At 46.5% G+C, this 16,570-nt stretch overlaps 1 non-coding gene across 1 annotated transcript; it reads left to right on the top strand.

Annotated features, from left to right (window-relative positions):
* The first annotated feature begins 16,004 nt into the window (after positions 1 to 16,004).
* LOC130890307 (U6 spliceosomal RNA) lies at positions 16,005 to 16,115 on the top strand. The gene has a single exon (XR_009058742.1). It is a non-coding gene; the product is annotated as a U6 spliceosomal RNA (small nuclear RNA).
* Positions 16,116 to 16,570: the final 455 nt, after the last annotated feature.

Raw genomic sequence — 16,570 nt, 5'->3', positions numbered from 1 at the left:
TGAGCTCCTGAGAAGACTGGCATGGGATACGATGCCTGGCAGACTGAATTCATTTGTTTTGTTTTGTTTTCCAAGACAGGGTTTCTCTGTGTAGCCCTGGCTCTCCTGGAACTTACTCTGTAGATCTGGCTGGCCTTGAACTCACAGAGATCCACCTGTTGGGATTAAAGGCCTGTGCCCCCAACACCCAGCTAGACTCATTATACTCAAACTGAAGAACATAAAGACAGATCAAACTCTAAAGCAGCAAAGGTCCTACAAAGGAGCCCTAAAGCAGGCTCACTGCGCATCAGCTTGTCTGGGTGAGCTGGAGCACTCAAACACAGGCTACGTAAGTGTGCACGAGAGAGGCCAAGGAGGGCAAAGCCTGAGGTTCGTGATAAACCCATTCCCCACAGCTCCAGAGGCTGCGGGGGACACACGGAAACGGCTGAGGTTCGTGAGAAACCCATTCCCCCGCTCCAGAGGCTGCGGGGGACACACGGAAACGGCTGAGGTTCGTGAGAAACCCATTCCCCCGCTCCAGAGGCTGCGGGGGACACACGGAAACGGCTGGGGTTCGTGAGAAACCCATTCCCCACAGCTCCAGAGGCTGCGGGGGACACACGGAAACGGCTGGGGTTCGTGAGAAACCCATTCCCCCGCTCCAGAGGCTGCGGGGGACACACGGAAACGGCTGGGGTTCGTGAGAAACCCATTCCCCCGCTCCAGAGGCTGCGGGGGACACACGGAAACGGCTGAATTGAGCAACTCCAGCTGAGAAACCCCAGAAAGTATCCAGCCTTGGTTTTGCGCAACACCTTGGCACTTACAGAGTTTCCCTCTTGTAGGCACTGAGCCACAGGGAATTACAAGGCATGTGGAAGTTAAAGTCACACTTCCTGTAGCAGGGCTCCTCGCCGCTGCAGTTTGGTGGTCCATGCCTCTGTGAGAGCAAACAGATTGGGAGTGTAACCAGAAGTGGGGAAACATTACACCCTGAGAGGACCTAAGACAGGACAGACTTGCAAACGCATTTGTCTAATTGAGTTCAAGAGAAGTATGTAGAAAATGGGCTCTTGTGTTTCAATAATATTAACAAAAAATAATAGTGCTGCCGGGCGGTGGTGGCGCACGCCTTTAAGCCCAGCACTCGGGAGGCAAAGGCAGGCGGATCTCTGTGGGTTCGTGGCCAGCCTGGTCTACAAAGTGAGTTCCAGCATAGGCTCCAAAGCTACAAAAAAGCTTGTCTCAAAAAAGCCAGAAAAATAAATAAATAAATAGTGCAAGTATCGACTCTAAAGCCCCCTGCCAACCGTTGCCTTCTTGCTTCCCAGGAGCCGTGGGACAGGGTAGTCGTACCACACAGGAGTACATTGAGATGGTGTAAAACAACGTTTGTTTTGTAGCAGTCTCATCCCAGGCTATCCTTGAACTCACTGCTTAGCTAAGGATGGCCTTGAACTTCTGACCCCTGTCTCCACCTCTCAAGTGCTGGAGTTGTTAGCATGTACCACCACACTGATTTAATGATAGACCATTAGTGGAAAGTACAAAGAAATGCAATGTAAAATAATATGTTGCTTAGGAATACGTATGTGTGTGATCCAATCATCTTTTTAGACATAAAGCTGCCTTATATGTTCAAGTTCTAACCCCTGAATTACAATAATTTTTTTCAATAGTGGAAACAAGCATACATTCTAATTCAGGAGGATGGTCACAGATGTGGGGAGCGTAACTACAATATGTGGTTGTACACACAAAAGCTTTCAGCTGGACCTGTGAGCTTTAGCTATTTAGTTATCTACTTTAAAAGATTGGAGGTAAATACAGAAAAGCATTCAAATTCAACAAAACTTATTTGAATTTTTTTTTTTGCTTTTTGATACAATTAAAATATTTACTCACTAAAATAGTAGAAAAGGGGGGAGAATTTAAGAAAAGAGAGAGGATCAGTAGAAAGAAAGACAGCTGCTTACAGGAAAGGAAATGGGGTTAGAGGGAGCCTTTCCCAGGAACCGCCCGAGGGCCGCAGACAGTGCGGCTGTGTGTCCCAGGCAGAGAGAAGAATGAGTGAGCAAGAGCTGTATTCCCTGCCAAGCAGCAATGGCCTCAAGCTGAAAGAAGGCTGAACCGCATGAGCCAAGAGCCTTTGAAATCCAACCCACCAAATAATGGACCAAATAAAGGGTGCAGGGATGAAGAGGCCAAGCTAAGAGGTCTGCTTGTGAACCCCGAATTCAGAGAACCGAGGCTCAGCATGCATGCACATCACCATGGCAAACAGGATGCAACTGGTGTGTGCACCAGCGTTCTGACGTAAGGATGTGCAGGAGTGAGAGTCAATTGACTATTTTCTCAGCTTCCTAAATGAGTCCATAGGTACCTGCCGCTGAAGAGTTGTTCTCTCTGCTGGATTTTTGAGAAACTAATGTTTCTCGATCTCTGAAGTTCAGATATTTGTTCACTTTTCTCTCTGGGTAAAGTACAGGTAATATTTCAATGGAACGTTTAATAATGAATAGTGTGGACCACAATCGCATGTTTGTGTCTTCTGTTGTGTGGATGCATCTCAGAGCGTATTTAACTGGACTCTTGGCATTCTCTCAGTACCCTCAGATTCTTAGGCCTTGGCGAATACCAAAACCCACAGTCATCTAGTCCTTTATGTGAAATGAGGTAGTGCTTGCCTGTAACCCACATGCATGTTCACAGATGCTGTAGGTTAACACTAGAGTCTTTATCATACTTGGTACATATAAATTCTATGTGAATAGCCATTATACAGTATATTTGGGGAATAATAGTAAGGAAAATTTGATATTCAATACAGAAAAAACTGCTTAACATTTCAACCTACAGTTTGTTGAATCTGAGGATATGGAACTGTCTATTATAGAGAGTATGTCTACTCAGAGAGAAAACTCAAATGATGTCCATCAAATGATGTTTGTTTCTGGGGGCTGGGACAGTGAGTTAGGTGTCTTAGTCAGTGTTCAATTGCTTTGAAGAGACACCATGACCACAGCAACTCTTATAAAGGAAGGCATTTAATTGGAACTGGTTTACAGTTCAGAGGTTTAGTCCATTATCCTCAAGACAGGGAGCATCAGTCAGACATGGTCGGAAAGATATGGTGCTGGAGAAGGAGCCAAATGTTCTACACCCTGAGCAGCAGGCAGCAGGAAGAAACCTGTAACACCCCCAGTAACACCCACACAACAAGGATCTCTCTCCGAATAGTGCCACTCCCTGGTGACCAAGAATTCCAATCTATGAGCCTAGGGGGGATATTCTTATTCGAACCACCACATTCCACTTCCTGGCCCCCAGAGGCTTATAGCCATATCAGAATGCATCAATGTTGTATGGGGTATGGGTTCAAGTGGTCCTGTAGAAAAAAGACAGAGGGTTTGCAAAAGGTACTGGACCTAAAAGGTAGCGGACACAAAAGGTAGATCAAAGCTAGGTGCTAACTCTCGGGAATCAAACCAGCTGCAGCTCTCCCTACCGAAAACACACTCAGTCCAACTTCAAATGTCCCCATGATCTGCAAGTCTCAACATGGTTTCAAAGTCCTAAGCCTCTTCTGAGATGCATGGCAATCTCTTAACTGGAACCCCTGTAAAATCAAAATTAAAAAGCAGATCACATACTTCCAACATAACATGGCACAGAATACATAGTACCATTCCAAAGGGGAACAAAGGGGGCATAACACCAGACCAAAGCCAGACCAAAAACCACGTGGGTAAACCCCACACTCTGTATCTCCATGTCTGATGTCAAAATGCTTTTCAGCTCTCCAGCTCCTTTCAGCTTTGGTGACTGCAACACACTTCTCTCTCTCTCTCTTGGACTGGTTCCACTCCCTGTTAGCAGCTTTCCTTAGCAGGTATCCCATGGCTCTGGATCTCCAAAATCTTGGGGTCTCCAAGGCAATCCAGGTTTTACCTTCATGCAAAGGACTCTCTGGGCCTCCTTGCAGGGACACCCCACCACACACCTGGCCTCAGCAGCTTTCCTTACCCCCACAGAGCGAGATTTCACAACCCCTTTCTTGTATCCTTGACTCTAGAGCCGGAACGATGTGGCCGAAGTTGTCAAATTCTTCTGTTTGCTGGAGCTAGAACATGGCGTCCTCTTTCAATGATGTTTTCACCAGCTTTCTGTTTTCAATAATTCTTCACTGCCTAAGCTTAGGTGTCCTGGAACTCACTCTATAAACCAGGCTGGCCATGAACTCAGAGATCCTCCTGCCTCTGCCTCCCAAGTACTGGGATTAAAGTTGAGTGCCACCAGAACTCACCCTGGTGGAGAAGACAGGAGAGAGCTGGCCAGCTGACCAGCCATGCAACTACCCAGGCCCAGAACCAGGATTAAGTTGGCCCACCCCAACATATGCCCCATCAGTGATCTGCTGGAGCACTGGGGGAGGGGGTTCCTGTGGACCCAGGGTTACAGGATCTCCATTACCCAGGGCAGCAACGAGATGTCCAGGAAGAGTCCCAGTGAGGGCCTAGTGTCGACAGTGTAGCGGAGAACAGGGATTTTTGAACCAAACCTTTCAGTGAACACCTGCATGTAAAGATGTATGGATAAAGGGGTTTACTGTGTGACTCGCTGTGTCACACACCGCTTCTATGACGAGATTTTCCCTTCCTTCCTCCTTTTTTCCTTAATTTTTATTTTGTTTTATATTGGAGGGAGGTTGCAGAAGCAAAGGGTGGATGCAAGGAGACAGGAGATGGGTAGGATCAGGACATATGATGTGAAAGATTTATTAACTTATTATAAATAAAATAAAAAATAAATAAGGGTGTGTTCCACCACACCGGACCTTAAGCTTTTGTTTTGTTTTGGTTTGGTTTGGTTTGGTTTTGGTTTTGGTTTTTCCATACAAGATTTCTCTGTGTAGCTCTGACTGTCCTGGAATTTGCTCCGTAGACCAGGCTGGCCTCGAACTCAGACATCTGCCTGCCACTGCCTCCTAAGTGCTGAGATTAAAGACGTGTGTCACCACCACCCGGCTCCTGGAGCTTTCTTCACTTCCTTTTCACAGGTTGGAAGTCCTGCTCTGAGCCCACCAGTCCCCGTTTCTATTTAGTGTCAGGCTTTTCTTTAAACATTTTATCTCTGTGCACTGGACTCAGCTCCATAACACTTCTACGTGTCTCTTTTCTCCTCAAACTGTACATTTTGTATTTTTTTTTCTTGCTCAGCTTGCTCCTTTTCATTATAAAAACTGGCCCCGCGACCCAGTCAATCTAGACTGCTTTGAAATCTCTGCCAACACCATTAGTCCAAAATCCTTCAATTCTGCCTCGGGCAGACTTTTCAGACTAGGGCAAAAGACAGTCACATTCTTCATCAAAATAACGTGAAAATAATCTCTAGGCCACAACACATTCTCCCCTCTGACCCTGTGGAGCTGCGCCTTCACATCCACACCGCTCTCAGCACCACTGTCTCCCATGTTTCTACTGGGATGGCGCAGTAAACCCCAGTTAAAGTGTTCAGCCGCCTCCCTAATCCGAAGCACCAATGTTCGTATTCCAGCAACAAGAAGCATGGCCAAGCCTGTCACAGCTACCAACTTGTCTTAGCCTTCTATTGCTGTGCAGAGACACCACGACCATGGCAACTCTTATAAAGGAAAGCATTTAATTGGAGCTGGTTTATGGTATTTCAGAGATTTAGTCCACTATCCTCAAAGCAAGGAGCAGGGTGGCATAACTCCACCTCCTCCAAACTGACAAGCTTCCTCCAACAAGACCACACCTCCTAATAGGGTCCCTCCCTGGTGACCAAGTAATTCAAATCTATAAGCCTTAGCGGGGAGCATTCCTATTTAAACCACCATAGCAGGGTTCTTGGTGGGTTTTTTTGTTTTGTTTTGTTTCTTTTGGTGTTTTGTTTTTGTTCCTGCCTTTGCTTCTTCTTCTTCTGTTGCTGCTAAAGGCGTGGTCAGAGTTCTGAGTGTTGCACAAAAGAAGCAGAAAAGGTAGCACATGCCTTTAATCCCAGCATACTGCAAAGGCAAAATCTGGCAGATAACTGTAATTCAATTATCAGCCTATTCTACATTTGAGTTCCAGGACAGTGAGACCCACTCACTGTGTAGCTCAGGCTAGCCTTGATTTTCTCATCCTCCTGCCTCAGCCTCTCAAGTGCTGAGTTAACAGCATGCATCACACATTGAGCCTGTCAGCTACTTCTGCAAGAGTGCAGCAAGGCTGGAGAGATGTTTTGGTGGGTATGAGCACCTAGTGTTCTTGCAGAGAACCAGGGTTCAGTTTCCAGCACCCACGTGGTGGTTCACAGCAATCTATAACTCCAATACCAGAGCATTCGACTCTCTCCTCTGGTCTCCACAGGCACCAGGCATGTATATAGTGCACAGACATTTGTGCAAGCAAAACACTCGGGCGCATAAAATAAACCTAAAGAAAAACTTAAGAAATCAAAGTACATAATGTTGGCAGCACTATGGTGTCCTGGAGATAGTGGTTTAAGATAGAGTTGGGGGCAGTCAAGATGGGAAAATGCAGACATCTGTAGCCCAGGCTAGCCTCAACTCACAGCAATCCTCTTGCCCCACCTCCAAGTCCTTGAATTGTAAGCAGTGTCACCACGCCTGGTGGAGATTTGCTTTTCGTTGGGTCCCAGGGATGAGCAAGTAAGGGGAACAGACCACCAAAGTCTATCAACCAGAAGCAAACTTTAGTCCAGACACCGCGGGGCAAGAAGACCTTCAGCTCACTTGGTCACAGCGCTTCCGGCTTCTGACTCTGACAGTGGGAGGAGGCTTCGAGCTTCTTACAGTGAAAACCAGGCACGGGGGAGTGGGCCAAAAGACAGTTTACAATAGTGAGGTTAGGCTTGGGGAAATTAGAGGAATTTTTACAATCTTGAGTTTAAGACTAGGGTCACATTACATTTTAAGATTTACAGTTTTTGATATAGGGTGTTAGTGCAAGATATTAAAGATATAATAATAGATATTAATACTACATATATGCTTTATATATAAAGATATATACTTAATATGAAGCATATATATAGTATATATCTTTACATATATAGTAGATAGATAGATAGATAGATAGATAGATAGATAGATAGATAGATAGATAGATAGACTCTATGTGTGTGTGTCTATCTTAATAGCTGAGAAGAGCACAAGGCAGGGAGTCATGCAGAGGCAGCAGCTGAAGGAATGTAAGGCAAGGGTCATGTCGCGGCAGCTGTCAAAGGTTAACCTTTGTCAGCAGTGTCGGCTATAAGGCATGGAGCAATTGTTAAAAATTACCCTCTGTCCACAGTGGCTGCCAGCTCCAGTTCCCCCAGATTATGAGCATAGGCTTACAATGTTTATATTTCTGGGCTCTTCACTTTTGAGATAAAAGCATAGATCTTGTTGATCAGCTGGACATGAGAAGAAAGGGGTAAGGAAGAACCTGGGAAGACTCCTGGGACTTTGGAGGGGCTAGGTTTATGTCAACTTGACACAAACCAGAGTTATGTTGGAAGAGGGACCCCCCAACTGAGAAAATATCCCCACAAGACTGGTTTGTGTGCATTTTCTTGATTGAAGAGGCAAGGCCCAGCTTATTGTGGGCAGTGCCCCCCTGGGCTGGTAGTTCTGGAGTCTATAAAAAAAGCCGGCTAAGCAAGCCAGTAGACAGCACCCTACATGGCCTCTGCATCAGCTCCTGCCTCCAGGTTCCTCCAGCAGAGGACTAGGATGTGGAAGCATAAAAGAAATAACCCTTTCCTCCCCATGCTGCTCTTGTTCGTGGTGTTTCATCACAGCAATAGAAACCACAACACAGAGGGAAGGAAGGGAGCAATTGTTCAAAGTTAGCCTTTGTCCACAGTAAGACATCCAAGAACATGAAGGACAAAGTATGGATTTGAGGTAAAATTCAGATACTTCCATGTGGGAATCCATTTATCCTCCAAATATTAAGCACTGACTATACGCCAGGTACTGGGAACAACACAGTAAACAAGACAGGAGGAAATCTTCCCTGGTGGGAATTGCGCTGTAATACAGAAATCAATAAATAAGCAAAATATGTAACATTTTAAAGATTGATAAATGCCGTGTCAAAAAACAAAGCAGAATGATTGCAAGCGCTATCATGGAGGCTGAGGCTAGCCAGGCGGTGATGGCACACTCCTTTAATCCCAGCATTCGGGAGGCAGAGGCAGGCGGATCTCTGTGAGTTCAAGGCCAGCCTGGTCTAGTTCCAGCTAGTTCCAGGACAGGAATCAAAAGCTACGGAGAAACCCTGTCTCGAAAAAATCCAAAAAAAAAAAAAAAAAAAAAGGAGGCTGAGGCTGGAGCATCACGAGTTCAAGGCCGACCAGGGGAGCCTCAAAAGAGCCTGCCTCAAGTAAAACTGAAGATGAAGAGTCAGAATGCAGCTCAGTGGGAAGATATTTGCCGAGCGTTTGTAAGGCCCTGGGTTCAATAGCCAGGCATAGGGACACGTGCTCCAAGTGAGCAGAGCATGCATGATAAGACAAGTAGGGGCTTCTCAGGGGTGAGTCACCATTGTGTTCCTGTGCAGATGGTATTTATGGGATCTTGGTCGCCCTCGAGTACATCTCTAAAGGTTGCTAAGAAACCACTTCCTTTCTCTCCGACTTGAACTAAGGAGTATAATTTGTATGGAGGTTAAAAGTTAAAAGGTTTTCTCAGTAAACAGAGTGGTAAGGTGGATTGGAGGGCAGCAGCACATAGGTCTAAGAGGAAGAAGAGCCAGGACAAGAAGGTCATGCATCACTTTAGCCCTAAGTAAGCCTTGTACTAGTTACTGCCATTGCTATCTTTGATGGTGGGACCTTGACAAATGCATCATCTGGCCCTTTATGGAAGCAACTTATTTATTGCCTTCAAACAAATGTCTTTTGGAAAACACAGATTGTCTGTGGTCGTTAGGTCCTTCAGTGGAGTCTGAAGTCCCCGCCGTTCTCAGCATTAACACAGATGAGGAGCCTCCTTCCTCCCCCAGCCTGTTCTCCGTATGTCACCATCAATCCCTGCCTTTCTCTCCTGCCTCAGTTTCTCCCTAGGGAAACTGGGAAGCACTAAGGTTTTGAGTAGAGGAAGGACATGATCTATACTTGGGTCTGGGTGTGGAAGAGCATACCTGTGATCCCTGTGTTTGGGATTGCTGCAAATTCAAAGGCCAGGCCAGTGAGACCTGGAAGGCGAACTGTCTACAAGTCAGGCTCACTCCTGCTGCTGTGTGGCCATAAGGGGAGTGCGTAGCCTCTGGCCTCCCTGAGAAGTGACCGTGATCTGACAGTGATAATGATCGAAATGGTGGAAATAAGGGGCTGACTCTGCAGCGCGTGATGTCTCACTGGCAAGACCTGAAGACAGACTCGCAGGGACACGAGACAGGAAAAGGAGCCAGGGGCACTCAAGCAGTGGGGAGAAGGGAGTTGGTGCTGAAGTGGAGGGCCTTCCAGAGCGTGGATTTACACGTGTTCACTTTGAAATGCCTTTAGACAAGACCCTCTTTGCTGCTTGCTCTGTGTTCTAGTCCCTTGGCAAACCCATCCATGTTCAACACCTAGGTTACCATCTTCTTGATTGTCCCCTTGTTTGGATCTGGAGTCGACTAAGACATACGCCTCTGGATGAGGCTGAGGGTAATTTCTAGAATGAGTGTCTGCGAAGGGAAGGTTCTCAGCAGATCAGGCAGCACCTTCCAGAAGTAACCCAGATAGAAAGAGGTCCAAAGGAGAAGCAGTGCTGCCTTTGCCTTCTGGCCTTTACTCCTCACTGGTGAGTGCATCTACTCTGTAGCTGCTGTTCTTACTGTTATCCTTCGCTGACATCAGAGCCCAGCTTCTGGGTCTGGAAAAGTAGCTCAGAGGTTAAGAGCATTGACTGCTCTTCCAGAGGATCTAGGTTTGATTGATTCCCAGAACGCACATGGTGGCTCATCACTATCTGTGACTCCACTTCAGGAGTAAGAGGGCAGTGGTAGTCTGAATGTAATTGGCCACCATAAACTCATAGTGAGTGGCACTATTGGTAGGCGTGGCCTTGTTGAGTTAGGCGTGGCCTTGTTGAAGGAAGTGTGTCACTGTGGGGAAGGTTTTGAGGGCTCATATATGCCCAAGCCATGCCCAGTGCCTCAGTCCACTTCCTGCTGCCTTCTGATCAAAATGTAGCCAGCACTATGTCTGCCTGCAGGCCATGATGATAATGGATTGAACCTCAGAAATTACAAGATGCCACCTCAATTAAATGTTTTCCTTTATAAGAGTTGCCATGGCCATGGTGTCTCTTCACAGCCATAGAAACCGTAACTAAGACAAGGACTGACAAATGGTCTTCCCTCCCAGGACATTGCACTCGGTAGTACACAGACACACGTGTAGGCAAAGCACTCATACACATAAAATGTTTAAAAAGCAAAACAGACTCAGCTTCCAGCTTCTTTGGGGGAGAGAGGGAGGTTGACACAGGCTGCAACGCAGTCCTGGATGTTCTAGAGCTTGCTATGTAAACAACACTGGCCTTGAACTCACTCTGCCTTACTCCGCCTCCCAAGTGGTGGAATTAAAGACGTGGGTCACCATGCACCACTGTTCCAGCTTATTTAAAAAAAAAAAAAGTGTATGTATGTGTCTGCATTTTGGTGAGTGCATGTACATGCTGATGTCTGAGGAAAATATATGCATTGAGGCCCCTGGAGCTAGAATTATAAGCAATTGTAAGTCACCCAATATGGGCAATTGGAAACTGAAGTCAGGCCCTCTGGAAGAGCAAGCAGTTCCTGCTCTCAACCACTGAGCCATCTCTCCAGCCTACATCCAACTCCTGCAGGCTTCAGTGTGGACTGAAGACCAGTAGCTCTCTAGCAACCTCTGGCCCTTCTCACCGGAAAGGGACTGCAGAGACATCAGCCCTGTGACTGAGCAGCTAGTGGGTTCTAAGCCTCTCCAGCACACAGACAACCATCGCTGGACTAGCCAGCCCATAGCAGGGAAGACATCTACTAAGTCCTCTTTGGGATAAATATCCATTCTGTCCCTTCCACTCCTCTGCAGACCCTAATACGCCATCTAAACATTTCTGACTCCTGAACTACCAATCCAGCCCGTCCCTCTGAACTCCAGGTGTAAATGAACATCACCATGTGTCCGAACTAGACTTCCAATATTCACATACCCTCCTCTCCACCAAAAGAAAACATCTGGGCCTCTTCCAAGTTGTCTGTCGGCACACAGCACCACCATTCTGGTTCCCAAACGACTTTCCCTCCCTGTCCCGTTGGACCCATCCCATCTTCAAGGTCACTTCACGTGTGTCACTGGCAAATCTGTCCCTTCTTTTTTTGTTGTTTTTTTGGTTTGTTTTGTTTCGTTTTGTTTTTTGTTGTTTTTCGAGACAGGGTTTCTCTGTGGCTCTGGAGCCTGTCCTGGAACTAGCTCTGTAGACCAGGCTAGCCTCGAACTCACAGAGATCCGCTTGCCTCTGCCTCCCAAGTGCTGGGATTAAAGGCGTGCGCCACCACCGCCCGGCTAAATCTGTCCCTTCTTACATCATCCACCTGCCCCACTTCTGCAAGGACACTCTCCACATCAAGGCTACTCCAGACTACTTTGTTAGGAACGCCCTCAGGATTTATCTCAGTGTGTAACCCCCAGGTGTGTTATGAGCATGTGTCTCCTTTCTGTCTTCTTCACTGGAGCTGTGAGTCCCATAAAAACAGACAATGCCTCCATATGCTCTTTTCTGGGGGACCCTCCGTAAACCTGGGACAAAATAGATACCATATTCTTTTTTTTTGCTTTTGGCTTGTACACATATGACTTGTATCTATGTGTATGTACACCCTGGTTGTGTGTATGCACGCACATGTGCCAGAGATTGGTGCTGGGTGTCATCCACAATCCCGCAATCACTCTTCTTTTTTTTTTTTTTTTTTTTTTTTTTTGAGGTCTCTTCTGCACCTGCACCTCACCAAATCAACTGGACAGCCTAGAAGGCAAGCACTCGGCACCCCGCTGTCTGCTTCCCCAGCACTGGGATTACATGCACACACCACCGTCCCTGTTTGAATTCATTTGTTGTTATATTCATGGGTATTGGGGATGGAATCTCCATCCTCCTGCTCCTGCAGCAGACACTGAGCTGTCTCCTCAGCTCCGGTCACCCCTTCTCACCAGCCTGCAGAGAACCACCTGTAGAGAACACGCTTGGTTCTCCACTGTATTGACATCAAACTATAGTCAATTGTCCCTGGCCTCTGCTCAACCCACGGAGTTAGTGAAAGAAGGAACCTGAGCGGCAGATCTTTTGGCCATGAGCAGCACATCCTTGGGAAGTCACATCGTGTCCTGAGCTCCGTGTCTTCTACCGTGAAAGGTAGGCACTGATTCCTGCCTCACGGGGCTACCAGACGGAGCAAACTTTTGATGCTGGGCAAGAGAAAGGGTTGTAGTTTTTCAAAGGGGATTTTTCTAGGAATCGAAACGGCAACCAAAAACTGATGTAAGAAGCTAGGGAGATGGCTCGGCTATTAAGCACACTCACTTGCTGTCTTGCAGAGGATCCAGGTTAGGTTGCCAGCAGCAGGTGCTAGCTCACAGCCATCTGTAACTCTAGTTCCAGGGCATCCGACATCCTCTTCTGGCCTCCACGGCACTGGGCACACATATGGTGCACATATACAGAGGTAGGCAAAGCACTCATACACATCCAAGTAAACAAATAAACTTGATTTTTAAGGCTGGCGTAAGGTTTTTAGGTATTTTGCCTCATGCCACACAATACTCTAGGTTTTAAAGAATGACAAGTCAAGCCCCTGATGACTTCAACAGACATAATTCATAATTCTCCAACTTCAGTCCTAGGTGGAGCAGCGGCAAACTCTGGACAGAGGGGCTGAGGAAGTCAGCTCTCCAAGGCTTGCTGCTAGTCCTCTGGCCTGCTCAGATTACATTAGTAGCTCTTTCTCACCCCACACGTTCCAAGGAGCCCTAAGTCCTGCCAAGTGGCCTGACCTTGTCTTAGCTGTATTTGCCCCTCTGGGATCTCTCTCTCTTTTTTTTTTTTTTTTTTTTTTTTTGGTTTTTTTTTTTTTTTTTCGAGACAGGGTTTCTCTGTGGCTTTGGAGCCTGTCCTGGAACTAGCTCCGTAGACCAGGCTGGTCTCGAACTCACAGAGATCCGCCTGCCTCGGCCTCCCGAGTGCTGGGATTAAAGGCGTGCGCCACCATCGCCCGGCCTAATATTTATTTATTATGTATACAATATTCTGTCTGTGTGTATGTCTGCAGGCCAGAAGAGGGCACCAGACCTCATTACAGATGGTTGTGAGCCACCATGTGGTTGCCGGGAATTGAACTCAGGACCTTTGGAAGAGCAGGCAATGCTCTTAACCTCTGAGCCATCTCTCCAGCCCCCTGGGATCTCTCTTGTTCAAGCCCTAAGGCAAAACCCAGACAGCCACTGAAGTTTCTGACCTCTACAAAAATTCAGCATCCGCCCGTAACTCTAGATTTGAACTTAGACCCTCTAACTATGGGCTTCGAAAGGCTTGGTAATTGTGAGCACGATAACCCATACTTACAGCCCCAACCCTCAAGAGTCTGAGGATTTAAGGCCAGCCTGAGCTGGAATGAGATCCTATGTCAAAAAAGACATCAAAACAGGAACAGAGGAGGGGCTTGATGCCACAAAAATTAAAAGGACTGTAGATGTCTTTGAATAATTATATGCCAAAAAAATGTGCTAGTGTAGCCAAAATGGCTGAATTATATAGAAATCAGAGAAACTGAGGGAGGGGGAGCCCAGCCCTGGGCTGGAGTTTAGGGTAGGCGCCCAGGCAGGCGTGCCAACCAGAATGACTGACAGGAGCACCTGGTGGACAGTATCGGCTTGGATATGTTAATAGGCACTTCAGCCATTTGTCCCGGGTTTGAGACTTCACATTAAAAAAACTGAATATCCTTTAAGAAATAGATAAATTTCTAGGAACATATTGATCATAATAAAGACTGAATTGTAATAAAACAGAAAATTTCTATGGGTATGTTTGCCACACCTGTAATCCATGCACTTAGAGGTGGAGGCAGAAAACTTGGGGGTTCAGGATCATCCTCAGCCACTTAGTAAATTTGAAGCCAAACTCACTTACATGAAACTCTAATCAGAGAATGGGGGAAGGAAGCAAGAGAAGGAGAGGGGAGAGGAGAAGAGAGGAGATGGAAGGGAAAGAGAGGGAAAGGAAGAGGAGAGAGGAGAGGAGAGGAGAGGAGAGGAGAGGAGAGGAGAGGAGAGGAGAGGAGAGGAGAGGAGAGGAGAGGAGAGGAGAGGAGAGGAAGTGTTGGTACACACCTAGACACCCAGCACTTGGAGGTAGAGGCAAGAAGACCAGGAGTTCAAGCCACACTTGCAAAGAAAGATCCTACCTCAAGAACAAACAAAACAACTAATATTTTTCCAAAGCTTTCTAAAAACTGAAGTAAAGGAAAGGTTCTGGGTCATTGTATGAAGCCATCGCCAACTCTGGTTCATAACCAGATAAAGACACTGCAAGGGAACAGACTGAAACCCCTAATAGACACAAACACAATCAACAAGCCCTAGCAAATTAAATTCAGCAGTACATCAAGACAGCTATAAACCATAACCAAGTCAATTTGTCCCTAGGATGCAAGAATTCAGTATATAAAAATTAATAAATGAAATGGACCATATAAACAGACCGAAGGACAGAAACCACATGGTTATCTCAGTTGATAAAGAAAAAGCATTGATATGAATTTAATACCTTTTCATGATTAAAAAAACATATCACAACGCTCAAAACTAGGGATAGGAGAAAAGAGTTTCCACATAATATAGGCCCATATATGCAAAGCCCACAGCTGCCGTTCTACGGTGAAAGCCCATACTTTCCTCTAAGACCGGGGACAAGACAGGAAAGCTATCTCCCCGCCATTCCTTTTTGTTGTTGTTGTTTTGGTTTGGTTTTATTTTTAGTTTCCAAGACAGGGTTTCCCTGTGTAGTAGCCCTGGCTGTCCTGAAACTCACTCTGTAGGCCAGGCTGGCCTTGAACTCACAGAGACCTGCTTGCTTCTGCCTCCTGAATGCCAGGATTAAAGGTATGCACCACCACCCAGCTACTCTGACCATTTCTGTTTAGCAAATTACTGGAAGTCTTAGAGAAATGAGACTAGGTGAAAAAAAATAGAGTATATTCATACTGAAAAGGGAAAAGTAAAATTAGCAGGGGGTGGGGAGTGACACACTCCTATAATCCCAAGACTTGGGCAGCTGAGGTGAGAGCATCCCGATGTTGATCAGGGGCTAGCAGAGTGACGCCCTAGGGTCAGTGCCCAGGGAGAGTGAAGTGTTCAAACAGACACACTGAATTACAGCTTCTTCTGGTCAATTCAGGAGGATTCTGGCAGCCATCTGGTCCTGGTGATTCAGAAGGGGAGCCCATTAGAGAAACCCAGGCTCCTGGTTGGAGACAGGTTATCAGGATCAACCCACTTAAAAATATATATCTATCTTTTAATTTCTACTTTAAGTGTATATATGAGTATTTTTCCTTCTTGTATATAAGTTCACTGTGAACATTCCTGATGCCTGTGGGGGCCAGAAGAAAATACCAGATCCCCAGACCTGGAGTTAGAGACAGTTACAAGTCCCCATGTGGGTGCTGGGAACAGAACCCAGGACCTCTGCAAGAGCAGCAAGTGCTCTTAATGGTTGAGCCATCTCTACCCCAACAAACCGCTTTTTTTTTTCTAATGAGAAAAAGAATCTGAATAGACATTTCTCTAGAGGGTACACACAACTGGTCACCAGGCACAAGGGAAGACACTCAGCACCATCATCCATGGGGAAATGGAGTCAGATGTGTAAGGAAGGATGGGGACAGGGACAGGTAGAAGATCTGCTTTGTGGCTTCAAAATACACTTAAGCAGGAGAAAGTTGTAGTGCTTGTATGCATTGCAAAATGTCTTAGGGCTACGCTCGCTTCAGCAGCAGAATACCAAAACTGCAATAATACAGAGAAGGTCAGCATGGCCGCTACACATGGATGACATGTGAATTCATGAAATGGTCAATCAGTACTTTTTTAAATGTCCTACTGTAGCACCAATAATAAAAACTCAGAGATAGATATTGGGGTTCGACCTGAAGATCAGAAAAGCAAAGTAACCAGGCATTGGCTCTTACCTCTACCTCAGACCGAAAACAGGCGAGATCCTGACTCCCCGAATCCCAAAGACTCCACACCCCACACTCACGCGAGTTCCTGTCTCTTCCGCTTTCTGTTCCTCTTCCCACAAAGCCGTACCATCCCTGTCTCCACCTCCCTAGGGCTGGGATTAAAGGTGTGTGATACCAAGTTCTGGGGTCAGATTGGTGTGAGCTGTTTCTCTTTTAGACAGATTCAATCTTGTGTAGCCCAGGGTGGCCTTGAATTCACAGAGATCATCTGAGTCTGTCTCCAGAGTCCTGGGATTAGTGTGCACCACCACTCCCTAGTCTGTATGGCTGACTAGTGTGGCTGCTGGGATTACAGATGTGTG

This window comes from Chionomys nivalis, chromosome 18, assembly GCF_950005125.1.
Source record: "Chionomys nivalis chromosome 18, mChiNiv1.1, whole genome shotgun sequence".
Classification (NCBI taxonomy): Eukaryota; Metazoa; Chordata; class Mammalia; order Rodentia; family Cricetidae; genus Chionomys; species Chionomys nivalis.
Note: the sequence above shows the minus strand (reverse complement) of the source record. Positions and strands in the feature narration are given on the sequence as shown.